General features: G+C 43.8%; 1 pseudogene across 1 annotated transcript; it reads right to left on the bottom strand.

Annotated features, from left to right (window-relative positions):
* Positions 1 to 3,079: 3,079 nt before the first annotated feature.
* Positions 3,080 to 9,112, bottom strand: LOC308671048 (olfactory receptor 9G4-like; annotated as a pseudogene). Its single transcript has 2 exons — positions 8,443 to 9,112; positions 3,080 to 3,399 (listed from the first exon to the last, which is right to left on the bottom strand). The product of its transcript is annotated as an olfactory receptor 9G4-like (transcript).
* Between the last annotated feature and the right edge of the window lie 4,113 nt (positions 9,113 to 13,225).

Below are 13,225 nucleotides of genomic sequence, written 5' to 3' on the forward strand. Positions count from 1 at the left end.
CTCTCTAAGATTAATTGTTCCCAGTAGGCATCAGACTTACCTTAACAAAGCCGAGTTCATTTTCCCTTTAAGTCTATTTGGACAAGCCCATATATTGGCCTATATGGGAGTCTTATGTCTTCCTGAGCAAGATACCCACAATGCTCCTTCAAATTAGGCAATCCCAGTTCCCTGTGGAAGCATTTGATGATTTGAAGTGGGAATATTACCGTAATATGATGCCAAAAGAGCTTTTTTTTACCTTAACTCCTCCAAAGGGAGTTTTATCTAAGAAAAGATTCCCTGAGGCTACTAAGTTCTTTAGATAAACACTTATCTTCCACCTTGAGGCCATTTAGAAATTCAGCTGCACTCATCACTTGTCCAGACCTTTTCTGGAAAAAAACCTCTGAAATGCAGATTTGGTAATCAGCAGAGAAAAACCCCCACAAAATTAAAAATGCAGATGTGTACCATTTCTGAAATAGTGTAAGAGAAGAGCAGCCAGAGCTGGGGGTGGTGGAGTTAAATGAGTCATCAGCCTAGACTAGAGTTGTTATGTTCCCACTAATGGTCCAAGTCCAACCCCTCTTAAATTCCATTGACCCTCATTTGGTGCCAATTTAGTATTGAACTTTAGTTGACTAGATTCTTGTGTATAGGTTTGAGCAATGAAACAGTTATAACAATTGCTCGTGAAATGGTTATAACTCTGACACAACAAAAAAGAACCAAATTAAAAACTGCTCAAACTTTTTAAAAATCTGATTTAAAAACAAATTGTGCCAAATGGTTGAGGAGAGAGCACAAGAAGATCAAGGACTCTTCCAAAAGATTTCACTGGGAGCTGCAAGACAGTAAGATCTCTGTTTCTTTCTGCAATTCACAGAAGAATATTCTGCAAAATAAGCTATTGGGCAATTATGATAGAAGCTGTTCCTTGGCTGTGGACTGTTTCACTGCACATGCAGTGTACCTTTTCATTGGTGCAGAAGATTGAAGAAATTCTTGAGAACATTAAATACCCCTACAGTCTGCATAGATTCCTCAATGACAATCCTCAACATCCCACCTGCCAGAATCCACTCTGACTCCTACTGATTGCAGAAACAAGTCCATGTGATTTTTCTAGGCAACATTCTCAGAAATGGCTTGTCATGATTATAAATCCATAAATATATTCCTGATTCTTCTGTTTCTTTCATCTTCAAGTACGTTTATTGAGAATAAATTAGAAAATTTCTAGGATGTTCTCTATGACTTGTGTGGTGAAGGGAAAACACCAGTCTCTTTGTGAGCAACCTACAGCACCAAAATATGAGTGCCGGCAGACTCAGTACCTTCTAAGCATAAAAGCTTTCATATGTTTGAGAAGAGAACACCTCTTTCTAAGAACAGCCAGGTTTCAGCAGTGTACACTAGGTCAACCCCCTCATTTGTGATCAAGTCACAGATGAGGACAGCCTTATAGGAGATCAGCTCAGCATTTAGCAGCAGCAGCTGAAAACTCAGCCCTTTAAAGGTCTACTGACCTGTAACTAAGTGGAACAAGCCACAAGATCAACCTATTTGGGGCCTTTCCCTGAGAGTGGCCATCCCACTATCTCAACAGTGGTGTTCTGGCCTGTCCTCAATGTCCTCTCCCCAATCCATAGCATCTGATCAGGGACTAATACCATTCTGTTGATCAATTTATTTTCCCCCAAATTCTTTCCCACTTTATGTTATGTCTTCCCTTCAGGGTAAGCCAGTTGACAAAACAGACTCCACAAGTTTCATGGGAACTCTGCTTTATTGAAAAGGGCTGCAGTAACACAACCATAATTATGTGACTGTGTTTCCTCTTCCTTCCCTCTTATACCCAGTAAATAATGGTGGAGTTAATCTGAGCTTCTTTCCTATTATATTTGTTTTCCTGATTTAATGCATAATTTTATTTTCATAACCATTTCTGATTTTTTTAAAAAATGTCCTCTCATGGCTTTCTTCACCTTCTCTCCTGCCTTCTCCTAAGGGTTCATTCTGATCCTGTCTGCCCCTCCTCCTCTGCCCCCGTCAGGCTGTCCCTCCCCTCTGGCCACTAGCATCTTCCCTCTTCCATTTTGTCTGGTGCTGCAGGAAAAACAGTTGCCTGGTTCCCGTGAGACAACTCCCTCTCATTCTTCCTTTGGGATGCATTTGTATAAGTAGATTCCATATAAACTCAGTTCCTGCTTGTTTTTTAAACAAGGGGTAGATCTGTAATTAAAAATCAAGGCTAGTCCTCTTCTGATGAAGCCGTTGTCCCTGGAAGCATGAGTGCTTATGGTATAGGTGCCTCTTGCTTGGTCCCAGGAGACATGGAGGAACTACTTGTAAATTCTCCTCTTTTCTGCCCTTGGAAGAATTTCAGACTATAGGCACTGAGTACAGTGTGGCCCTAACCTGTCACTTTGATAACTTGATAGGTGGCTAAATGTTATATCAAGGTAACTAACAAAACAGTAAATCAACCCCATCCAACCTTCATTTAAAAAGGGGAATCTGTGATTGTCTTTCGTGTCAGATTGTGATACTTGCAGGAAGAAGAAACAAAGTTAGGGAAATTCACGAATGGCTGTGCTTAAATTAGCGATTTTAGACAGATTTGCTGGTCAGATTGCTAAAACAGATGTTAGGTGTTGAATCAATGCAGTTAAGGATGGAATGCATTTCTCCCAATTTGAGAAGTCAATGAGTGTGTGAATGTGGTTGTGAGAACACCCTATGCTAATTTTCAAAGTGGGGATATAGATTGAGAGAAAGTTAAGCATATTTTTCTTCCATAAGTATTTGCCTTTCCCACACACACATTTTCTTATGATCGTCTAATGATTTCATTTACACTCTGTCTACTCTTTTAAATTCTTTTTCTCTGCTTGTGTACATAACTTTGAGGATGCTACTAGATAGGAAAAGTTGAGGGAAGATGCATTCATGGGAAACAGCTATTAAATGAAATGAGTGTGGATATTTTGAGGACATGCTGCCTTTCTCACTGTTGGAAGGAAGGAAGGAAGGAAGGAAGGAAGGAAGGAAGGAAGGAAGGAAGGAAGGAAGGAAGGAAGGCTCACACTAGAGGCTAATTTATGCATCTGCAATCTAATTTGAATAAAGAATTTATCAGGGCCATTCTTTTCTGTGCTAGAAATTTCCCCCAGACTTTCTTGAAGGCTGCCTTCACATCTTTGTTGCGTAAACTGTAAATCAAAGGATTGACCAGAGGGTTGATTACTGTATAGAACAAAGCATTTGTCTTGTCCCAGTTGGGAGTGTGTTGAGAGTTCGATCTGCAATACATGATGAGAATGGAGCCATAAAAAAGGGTGACTGAGACCAGGTGGGCTGAACAAGTGAAGAAGGCTTTGCGTCTCCCTGCAGCTGAGCGAATGCGGACTATGGCTGCCCCAATTGTGTTGTATATGTAAACAGTAATAATACTGCATTAACAGATTGTAAAGACTAGGAAAGCCGCCTGACAGAAAAAACACGCGGGAACTTTGACAGCTGTCAAAGTTCCCCGTACAGCGCAGGCGCCACCACTGACAGCTCGCGGCTGTCAAACACCAGACCAGGCGGAAGCCTGAGCTCTCAAAGTTCCCCGCACAGCGCAGGCGCAACCACTGACAGCTCGCGGCTGTCAAAACACCAAACCATGCGGAAGCCGGAGCTGTCAACAGAAGACGACGCGGATTGGTCCCGGTTTGACGCGGCGCCAAAATGAACACTCCTGATTGGCCCTCGCTGCCAGCTGCCGGCTATAAAAGCCGGACAAGTTATTCTATGTTTGCCTTGTACTAAATAAACCCTGTTGTTAACTAGCCTGTCGTCCCGAGTGGTCCTTAGGCTACTTCACTGGCGACGAGGGTGGGATCGCTCCGGAGCTGAAGTCACGGCCGAGGAAGAGAGTTCCCGGCAAGAGCTGTCACGGGAAGTTTTAACTTCCAAAGGAGCAACCCAGGACCGGACGACATGGCAAACTTCGGGCGTGTGAGGGAATTTGATACCCGCCATCCCGAGAGATGGCAATCACACTTAGGCCAGGTCGAGGGATTCCTCCTCGTCAGTAAAATCACTGACGACAGAGCAAAGGCCGCCGCTCTTCTATACATCAGCGGACCTCCAGTGTATGATGCAGCCGTTGGCCTGTTCAGCCCGGTGCCCATCACAGAAGTCTCCTACGCGGACCTGGTGGACCAGCTGAACAAGTACTATATGCCGGCTCGCTCAGAACTGTACTGGCGGGTCCAATTCGCCCAAAAGAAACAGCGGCCGGACGAGCCCGCCAACGAGTTCATCGCCGGGGTCAGACACGCCGCACGGAACTGCTGTTTCCCCGACCTGGAGGACCGCATCAGAGACCAGGTGGTGATCGGTCTGAGGGACGAGAAGCTGCAGAAGAAGCTAACATCCAAAACCGACATGAGCCTGGCAGAGCTGACCAGAGAAATAATGGCCTACGAGCACAGCCACAAGAAGAAGCCGACAACCGCGACCCCAGAGAGCCCAGCGACCGTCTTCCAAGAGAGCGCAACCTTCAGCGACAGCGAAGAGTCGGTGGATTTCACCGACGGAGAAGCCCTGCAGCGCAGAATGGAACGCAGGCAACCAAGGAGAGGCGACACTTCAGACCGCCGTAGGTCCAGGAACCCCCCTCCGCCGCCGCCACGTTACGAGCAACGGGCCGCCTGTGCCAGCTGCGGGGGCAACCATGCCCGGGGAAGCTGCCGATTCAGAAACGCTAAATGCCACAATTGCGGAAAGACCGGCCACATCAAGCCGGTGTGCCGCAGCAAGGGCCGTGACAATGTCCATGATCTGGAGGCAAACTCCCCAGGTAGGCCAGCTACCCAAGCCAGCAGAGAAAAACCGCCAGGGCCCCTGGTAGAGACAATTGACAGGGTAAACAGCCTAAGCGCAAAGGTTAAGGTCTGGGTAAAAATTCAGGGGGTACCCTGCCACATGGAGGTGGATTCAGGGTCAGCAGTCTCCTTAATTTCATTAAAAACGTATCAGGAGATCTGTCGGCAAGGCAAGGGACAAATTCCCCTGAGGCAAACCCAAGTACACCTAGCTGACTTCCAGAAAACCCCCATTCCTCTGGAAGGGAGGGCTACGGTCATAGTGCAGTACAAGGGGTTCAAGGGTCCCTTAGAGGTTTTAGTTACGCCAGGGAACCGCACCAACTTGATAGGGTTAAACTGGTTCGGGCCGCTAGGGATCGCCATAACGGGGGTAAACACAATTCAATCACCCAGCCTAGAAGCCGTTTGCAACAAATATGCAGACGTCTTCGATGGCACTTTAGGAAAATACACTGGACCCCCCATCTCCTTACAGTTAAACCCAGCAATCCAACCAATTAAGATAAGAGCTAGGAGAGTACCCTTTGCCCTAAAAGAAAAAATAGAAAACGAACTTGATCGCCTCATAGGCCTCGGGGTGCTTGAACCAACGGAGGGGGGGACCTGGGAGACCCCTATTGTCACCCCAATTAAACCTAATGGAGAAGTGAGAGTCTGCGCAGACTATAAAGCGACAGTCAACCTAGCCCTCAGCCCCCACGCTTACCCGGTGCCAGCGGTAAGGGACGTATTTGCTTCCATCCGTGCTGGTGCCATTTTCGCCAAACTCGATCTCACGCAGGCGTATTTACAACTGCCAGTCACTGAGGACACCGCGGAAGCCCAGACAATTGTCACCCACCGCGGTGCCTTTAAAGTAAAGAGACTCCAATTCGGCATATCGGCGGCCCCAGGTATATTTCAGGGTATCATGGAGAAGACCCTGAAGGGAATACCCGGGGTCTGCCCCTATTTCGACGATGTTCTCATCGCCGGAGAAAACGAAGCAAACTTAGCTGACAGGCTGTCAGCTGTGCTGAGCCGGCTCAGAGAAGCCGGCCTCAAACTTAAGCGAGAAAAGTGCTCTATTGGAGTCACATCCACTGAATTCCTAGGGTACAAAATAGACGGCCAGGGCATCCACCCCACCACAGAAAAACTAAGGGCTATTCAAACTGCACCCAGCCCAAGGAATAAACAAGAGCTTCAAGCTTTTTTAGGGTTATTAAACTTCTACCATGCCTTCATCCCCCATAAAGCCACTATCGCGGAGCCCCTGCATAGGCTCCTGGACAAGGGTACTGTTTGGTCCTGGACCAAGATACATGAGAATAGTTTCCAATCATTAAAACAGATTATCTGTCATAGCTCAACTATCACCCTATTCAGAGAAGATACCCCAATATGCATCGCTTGCGATGCCTCTCCCTATGGAATCGGGGCTGTATTAAGTCATCTATTCAAGGACGGTACACAAAGACCCATAGCCTTCTATTCACACACTCTGACCAAAGCAGAAAGGAATTACGCACAAATAGACAGGGAAGCCCTAGCAATAGTTGCAGGGGTCAAAAAATTTCATGACTACCTTTATGGGAGGCCATTTACTATATTTACTGATCACAAACCCCTGCTGGGCATATTCACTTGGAATAAAACTACACCACAAATTCTCTCTCTGAGAATATTATGGTGGTCCACATTCTTAGCAGCCTATTCCTATCAACTAATACATAAACCAGGAAAAGAATTAGGACACGCAGACTGCCTCAGCAGACTGCCCATGCAAAACAAGGACTCTGACCCAGCCCCAGCTGGTCTGATTTTAGCAATCTCCCAACTTCCAGATTGCCCCCTGACTGCAAACATTATAGCCAACAATTCAGCCAAAGACAAAATACTTACCAGAATCCTCAAATGGGCCACAACAGGGTGGCCAGCTCAAAACCCACAACCCCAATTCCAACCATATTTTAACAGGAAAAATGAGATCTCCACCCATAGGGGATGCCTGCTGTGGGGAAATAGGGTCATCATACCAGAGAAAAACATAGACCAAACATTACACATTTTACATGAAGGACACCCAGGCATTGTAAAGATGAAAGCGATGGCTAGAAGTTATGTATGGTGGCCAGGCATTGATAAACAAATAGAAAAGTACGTGGGAGGGTGCTATACCTGTCAGGCGACCCGAAACGAGCCACCCCAAGCACCGATCCACAAATGGGAAACTACAAGGAACCCTTGGTCACGTATACATTTAGATTTTGCAGGACCTATCCAGGGCCAAAGTTTCTTAATTGTAGTGGACAGCTATTCGAAATGGCTAGAAGTCACTCCCCTTAGAAAAACAACGTCCGAATCCACTATTCAAGCCTTAAGAAAAATATTCGCCACACATGGCCTTCCAGACACCATAGTTTCAGACAACGGACCTCAATTCACCTCTCGTGAATTTCAGATGTTCGCTATGAAGAATTGTATTAGGCTGGTAACGTCGGCGCCGTTCCACCCATCGTCGAACGGGATGGCTGAAATTATGGTACGGTCCACAAAAGAAGCCTTGAAAAAATTCGTTAAAGGGAATTGGCAGAGGCGTCTCAGCCAGTTCCTCTTGTCACAACACACAACCCCATGCACAACAACGGGCAAATCACCAGCGGAATTGAGATGGGGGAGGAGGCTCATAACACGACTCGATAGACTGCACCCTGACACATACCCAGAAGAAAAAGAGCTCCCCTACCCAAACCGCACACTCAACCCAGGACAATTGATATGGGCACGGTCATACACGGATAAAAACAAGTGGGTCCAAGGGACAGTACTAAAACAAACCGGACCCATTTCATACCTTATTGCCACACAAGCACACGGCAACATACGCCGCCATATTGACCAACTCAGACCCAGACAACCACCACACAACTCTGAGAACCCAAAGCATTCCGAGCTACAACCCCCCCCCCGGAAATACTTCCTATGCCAAACCAGGAAGAAGAACAGCAGGGGAACGAACTACCAGAACCAAACAATCCCCCACCCCTTCGCCGCTCCAACAGGAATCGAAGAGCCCCCACCTACCTAAGAGACTATCAGTGGGCAGGTTCCAACGTCCAAGAGGGAGGAAACGCGCCAGGGGAGGGGTAAGGGGTGTGTTGTATATGTAAACAGTAATAATACTGCATTAACAGATTGTAAAGACTAGGAAAGCCGCCTGACAGAAAAAACACGCGGGAACTTTGACAGCTGTCAAAGTTCCCCGTACAGCGCAGGCGCCACCACTGACAGCTCGCGGCTGTCAAACACCGGACCAGGCGGAAGCCTGAGCTGTCAAAGTTCCCCGCACAGCGCAGGCACAACCACTGACAGCTCGCGGCTGTCAAAACACCAAACCATGCGGAAGCCGGAGCTGTCAACAGAAGACGACGCGGATTGGTCCCGGTTTGACGCGGCGCCAAAATGAACACTCCTGATTGGCCCTCGCTGCCAGCTGCCGGCTATAAAAGCCGGACAAGTTATTCTATGTTTGCCTTGTACTAAATAAACCCTGTTGTTAACTAGCCTGTCGTCCCGAGTGGTCCTTAGGCTACTTCACCAATACCAATGTAGGAACTCACAATGATAGCTGTGGTTACTAGCAAATTACAACCAATGGTAGCTTTCAGGATGAGTTTGTGTACTTGTGTGTCATCACAGGCCATCTTCACAAGTGGTAGTACATCACAAAATTAGTGGTTTATGATATTATTACCACAAAAATGTAGGCGGAAGGTGTTACCAGTGTGTACAATTGAATTGGCAAACCCCGCTACATAAGATCCCACCACCAGTTGGACACAGAGCTTCTTGGGCATGGCAGTGGCATAAAGGAGTGGGTTGCAGATGGCCACAAAGCGGTCATAGGCCATGGAGGCCAGTAAGAAGCATTCACTGAAGGTTAATCCAGCAGAGAAGAAGAACTGGGCTGTGCAACCAGCAAGGGTCATGTGATTGTTCTTGGACACACAGTCAGACAAGATCCGAGGAGTGTAGACCGAGGAGTACCAAATATCCAGGAAGGAAAGGCTGCCCACAAAGAAGTACATGGGTGTGTGCAAGCGGGAGTCCAGGTAGATCAGGGACATGAGGCCCAGGTTCCCAGTCAGTGTTAGGATGTAGGAAGCCAAGAACAGCACAAAGAAGATTATGCGTAGAAATGGGTCTGTTGTAAACCCAACCAAGGCAAATTCAGTAACCAGTGTCCAATTGCTTTCCACTTCCCTCATTTTCATAATTGTAACCTGTTTAGAGTGGAAAGAGAAATATTTTGCAGTTCTCAGTCCCACAACAGAAAATTCATGTTATGATTTTGAAGCATAGGTTGAAAAATACCCTGACACAGTTGATATCCTGTTGCTAATTTTGCCCCAAACTGATTTTGCTTCTAGTTTTTGAACATTCCATAAATATGTACAGGATTCATGCTTGAATTGGATGTACTCCGTGATTTTTGCCAAAACTACCCAAAGAAGGTACTAACCTTATCTGACTATTGTGATGAGTGTAGGCAACAATTTTCATCTAGAAAAATGTCACAGATGGGTGGAGGAATAAAATTTATCATATTTTCAGAAAGAGTTAAATTATGCGAGATCAAATTTGGGTCGGTCACCAGGAGCAGAGTTTTACTCTTCTGAGCTTCTGGACTCATGCTGGAGCCCGTCTTCAGGGAACTTCTCTGTATTGGAATATGTGCTTTGGGCTGTGCTGTGCTTTCCTATGGGCTGATTGGTGTGTTGATGGCTGGTGATTGGCTGTCACTTCCTTGTGCTGCCAAGCCCTCAGCTCCTAAGTATTTGATCAGCTGGTGGTAAATCAGCACTCCTGTTAACTGACAAGGAGCCTGTTTCCCAGATATTCAGTCATTTCCCTGGCTGTCTTTGTACCTGCATGGTCAATGACCTTAGTTGCTGTGAAACTAAAGGAGTGTCCTCCTTCATTGCTACCAGTGAGTTTGGTTCTCCTTTTCTGACCTCTCACTTGTGTTCTTGCAATCTGGTGGTTAGCTTCCTTCCCTTCTGTCCTACATAGTCACAGGGTCAATCCATGCAGGGGATCCAGTAGATTACATTGGAAGTATCTCTATCTCCAAATGATGTTTACAATGCATAATATGTCCTTGTACAGTAGCCTCTGGGCAGTGTGCAATGCCCACTTGCAGATCTTGGAAGCTGCATTCTACTGCTTCCAAAATGTTTTTAATGCGTGGCAGGGTGTGCTATACAGTTTGTCTTATACCTTCTTTTTTCTTTTCTCTCCTTTTTGTTCAAGATGCCTGTAATAAATGCTTGTGCTTGAATTGTGCTTGAATTGTTCATGTTGTACTCTCCAGTTGTTAAGGACACACATTTAATTTTGCAGCTGCTAAGATTGTTGGCCATGCAGGTACAAAGTTAGTATTATAAAATCACTTTTAAATCAATAAAGTAAGCCATCACAATATTTTTAAGGACTACAAAGGGAAAAAGAAATAAAAGGAGGGTTTATGACAATGCAATCTATAATATCCCAAATTAAGGCAAACAAAACCATCGAATACATCTGATCAGAGTTGGATGAATAGGAAGGTCTCTTGTTGACTGGTAAAGAAACAGCAAAGTCCAAGAAGTACTCAGGATGCAACACCTGCTGCTTTTTTTGGAAAGGCTAAAAGTATATCTAAACAGTTGCATAGATTGTTTCCTTTTTTCACATTTGCTATCCTTTTATCTTCTTTCTTTTACACCATTTATTTAACAGTGCACTAAAACTGTAACCTTTATAAAATGGGGAGATTATTAGTGCAATAAAATTGAGGTTTGCATGTTTATTTTTGTTGCTAATATTAATGCCAATTGTGTTGACATCCCCAGCTGATGTTTCAGGACTCCAAGGAGTTGTGCCTTTTGTTAAAGGAAGGGTAAGGGTCCATGGAGGGGCTTAGTTTATAATATTATCCACCTCTGTAGGCATTGACCCCATAGTGAATACAGTATGAATAACTTCCACATATGTGGGTGTGCGAGAGCTTTGAAAGAGAATGACTGTTAACAAAGATGCAAGGGTTAGCGTATGAAAATTTCCTGCCCTCAACACAATGGACAGGAGGGCAATTCCAAAAAATAAAAATAAAAATCAGACTTATTCAAAGTTCCAGAGAGTGATGACTTGGTGATTGTGGGAGCTGTAATTTTAACATGTAGAAGGCAACTTATTGGGAAAGACAAAATTAGCAGATTCCACAAAATCAAAGCAAATATCAAGTGTCTTTTCTACCATAATACTAATAAAATAGTATTACAATAGCAGTAGTAGTTCAATAAATGGATCCATCTTTGCTGACATAAATTACTTGATTCTGGGACACCTTCAGTATTCAACCTTTTAAATCTTACTTGCTTAATGCATGCAAATTCCTTAATTAACATAAACTACCTGAAGCCCAAATCCTTCCCTCCAAACCAAAAAGTACTGTGATGTCCATATTATCTAATACAAGGATGCTCTTCTTTGTTGGAAAACTAATACTTCTGGACCGTTGAAATCCTCCTCCAGAAAATAACAGCATTTCAACATTTCTTGTATCTTCTTTGAAGTGTCTATTTGTCATACAATCCTCTAGCTCGCAAGAGCACAAGGTTATAACTCAGGTTCAATCTCAGGCATCACTCTTTGCACGAAATTATAGAGAACCACATTTAATCCTAATTTTATTTGATTGTCCCCAAAGAGGATGGTTCTGAAGTCAGCTTCCACCATGCAAGGACCTGCTTCTGGGAGGAATCAGAAGGTGGAAAGATGAGCCACTTCTGAACACCTTGGAACTTCTTCTGTTCAAAGAAAGGCAGGACTGGACCTGTGTGAGCCTGCCTCTCACAGCCTTGGCCATCAGATGTGATAAGAAGGGCCACAGGATGACTAGTATAGACCTATCTCCTAGAATGGCAGAAGCTTAGGAGACATCTACATACATTATTCCACAAGACATCCAACTTACCTGAATGAAGCCAAACACAGTTTCCTGCTAAGATCTTTTGAAAAAGCCAACCGATTAGCCTATGTGGGCGTATTATTTTTCCCCAAGTAAAATAACCATATGGCTCCTTCCTGAGATTAGGCAGTCTCATTTTCCTATGGAAGCAGTTGCAATATATCTGTCCTCTTGACAATCTGAAATGGGAATATTATTATAACTCCAAAAGATTTTTTCCTAATGCTCCCAAGGGAGTTTTTTCTTTTGTAAGAAAAAAAAAAACACTCTCCCCTGTGCTAGCTGAGTTCTCCAAGTAAACAGTTTACTTCTACCTTGAGGGCACTTGGAAACTCAGCTGTAATCATCACTTGCCTTGGAGCCTTTTCAGGGAAAAAAATCAGATTATTGGTAGTAATCAGTCTTTTGTTGTTTTTGTGATTATTTATTCATTTACCAAACAAGGAAACAGCGAAAGGAAAAAAATGAAAGCAAAAATATGAGAATATGAGAAAGGATTTTTACTGCATTCTTAGAGAAAATGATAAATTACTCTGTAAATGGAAGGAAAGATATGAAATTGATATATTCTTCTTTCTTCTAACTTAACAGACTTTTGCTGATTATGTTTGAATGATGTGGCTTTATTATGTTACCTATGTAGCAGAAATCACGTATTATAGAGAAAATAGAATATAAAGGTAAAGAGGTGTATCAACAAAAGTTGATTAAAAAGAGTTTTTTAGATTTTTATACAAAATTATATGCTAGTGAAAATATACCGGCTTTAGATATAGATAAGTACCTACAGGCAGCACATTTCCCTAGACTTTCAAACGAACAACGAAAGGAGATGAATTGTTTAATTACTTCTGAGGAAATTATTTTAGCAATTAAGCAGCTAAAAGTGGGTAAGGCTCCTGGTACAGATGGATTATCAGCAATTTATTTTAAAATATTATTTGCAGAGATGGTAGAACCATTAAAGGAACTTTTTAATAATATCCAGATTGGAGGAGAAGTGCCTCCATCTTGGAGAAGGGCTTTTATATCGCTGATTCCAAAGGAGGACCAAGACCTTACCCAGCCTAAGAATTGTAGACCTATATCGCTTTTGAATACAGATTATAAGATTTTCTCAAAACTATTGGCAAATAGATTAATGCAAGTTTTGAAGCAAATGATTCATAGTGATCAGTCTGGATTTATAACTGGAAGATATATGAAATATAATGTAAGACAAATTGTTAATTTAATTGAGTATTTGGATAAGAACAACCAAGTCCCTGCGGCATTGATATTTTTGGATGCTAAAAAAGCTTTTGATCAGTTGAATTGGCAATTTTTATTGAAAGTTGTTGATAAAATGAATTTTGGGGATAAATTTTTA

This window comes from Vipera berus (genome assembly GCF_964194415.1).
Source record: "Vipera berus genome assembly, chromosome: 1".
Lineage (NCBI taxonomy): Eukaryota > Metazoa > Chordata > Lepidosauria > Squamata > Viperidae > Vipera > Vipera berus.